The 2,030-nt window shown below is 45.9% G+C and overlaps 1 pseudogene; it reads left to right on the top strand.

Annotated features, from left to right (window-relative positions):
- The first annotated feature begins 361 nt into the window (after positions 1 to 361).
- Positions 362 to 1,252, top strand: LOC138153624 (cytochrome b-245 light chain-like; annotated as a pseudogene).
- Positions 1,253 to 2,030: the final 778 nt, after the last annotated feature.

Here is a 2,030-nt window from a genome sequence, read left to right as displayed (position 1 = left end):
TTGCATTCTAATGAATAGGGATGATGGGTGAGTTGAGGCCTGGAGGAGTAGATTGACACAACTTTTCTAGGAATAATGACAGTATTGATTTAATTATGGTTCCAGAACTGGAAGTGGGACTGGGGGACTCATATGGTGGTGGTGAGAAGATGTGTGGGGAATAGGTTAAAGATTATGACAGTTAAAGTTAGGTGTCAAATGAGGATTACAGACAATAAATACAGGAATTCAAAGGAGGAAAAGATTTCTTAAATAATGGAGCTCCATGAAAGCATGGGAGAAGAAATATGATTTGAGCAGGGCCTTAAAGTGTACAGATATGATAAAGAAATGATGAGGGGGGCTCCCTCCGCTGTGCCACTGCCACCTTCTACTCCTCCTCCTCCTTCTCCCACCCGCTGTGATGGGGCAGATCGAATGGGCCATGTGGGTGAATGAGCAGGCTCTGGCGTCCGGCCTCATCCTCCTGACCGGTGGCATCGTGGCATTAGCTGGGCAGTTTATCTGGTGGCAGTTTGGTGCCTACTCAATTGTAGCTGGGATGTTTATCTGCCTGTTGGAATACCCCCGGGGCAAGAGGAAAAAGGGCTCCATGTGGAGCGTTGTGGTCAGAAGTACCTGACAACTGTGTGAAATCATTCAGGCCTCTGACTAGGAACTACTATATCCGAGCCATCCTGCACCTCTGCCTGATTTCTCAGGTCCCTGCAGGGGTGCTATTAGCCACCATTCTGGGCATGGTCTGTGGGGCCATTGCAAATGGGATCTATCTCCTGGCTGCAATACGGGGAGAAGAGTGGAGGCCCATTGAGCAGAAGCCCAAGGAACGACTCCAAGTGGGAGTTACCATCAAGCAGCCACCCAGCAACCCCCCCACCTCAGCCCCCTGCTGAGGCTTGGAAGAAGCAGCCTGAAGAAGAAACCCCAGGAACCTCTGGGGGCCCCCAGGTGAACCCAGTTCCTGTGACTGATAAGGTTGTGTAAGGAGACCCTGAGCCTGGCCTGGGACCCTTGATTGGCTATGGCTCCACCTCCACCTTCCCACTCTACTGGGAACCAGCTCCCTCCACCCCAGGCACTTCCACAAATGACCACCAGAGGGCAAAATACATCAAAGACAGGCACCCTTGTGTCCTGGCAGGTTGTTTGGCCCTGGGGGCAGAGCCTGCCCTATTTCCCATCTGTCCTCATCCTTGGTCACAGTTTCCAGTTGCAATACATATTTTGTAATCAATGTGCCACAAAAAAAAAATGATGAGGGGTTATAGGAGAAAGAAGCAAAGGGGTAGGAGTGAATAGGGGAGGCTTGGAAAGAGGGAAGCACAAGTCATACCCAGGAAATGAGTAGACAAATTTAGTGGTAAGAGTGTTCATTTAGGATAGCAATGGGGAATTAGGCAAATGTGTTTAAAGTCAAATTATGAAGGACTTTAGATGCCAGGCTAAGGAATTTTGACTGTATTCTGTAAGAAGTGAGAAACCACTGATGGTTTCTAGTCAGACACATGGTGGTGTGATTCAAATAGTATTTTAGGATAATTAATTTGATGGATTTTAAAGAGGTAGAATGAAGGCAGAAAGAATAGCTAGGATGTTGTAATAGCTGAATTTTGAGGAAATAAAGTCTTGAACCAGCATGGTCTTAGTGGTAATTGAAAGGAAGGGTCAGATACAAGAAAAATTGCCAAAGGAAAATCTACCACTTACCCCCTTCTCTGTTGAGGACACTAAGTGATGGAATGCAATGGCCTCTTCGACCTCAACATCACACATTAGTGATGTCCTGCAGCCTTTCTCAGCTTACCTTAATGACTTCAGGTAGGTCTATTTTCTAAGAATTTATCTAACTCCTTTTTTTAACCCCATACAACCTATTCTCTCTCTTAAAGGAATGAGTTCCATAAGCTTACAGCATCCTTTTATTTATTCTAAAGCTGTCATTTTCTAGTTTTGAAGAGCTCCTTAGAGTCCTACAGTTCCAAGATTTGGTGAATAAATCTGTATTTCCCCCCTCCACTTCATACATTTAA

The sequence above is a fragment of the Petaurus breviceps genome, unplaced genomic scaffold (assembly GCF_028583685.1).
Source record: "Petaurus breviceps papuanus isolate PSGF00001 unplaced genomic scaffold, PetGlider_PUasm1.0 151, whole genome shotgun sequence".
Lineage (NCBI taxonomy): Eukaryota > Metazoa > Chordata > Mammalia > Diprotodontia > Petauridae > Petaurus > Petaurus breviceps.
The sequence above is the reverse complement of the archived record's forward strand: the minus strand, read 5'-3'. Positions and strand labels throughout refer to the sequence as shown.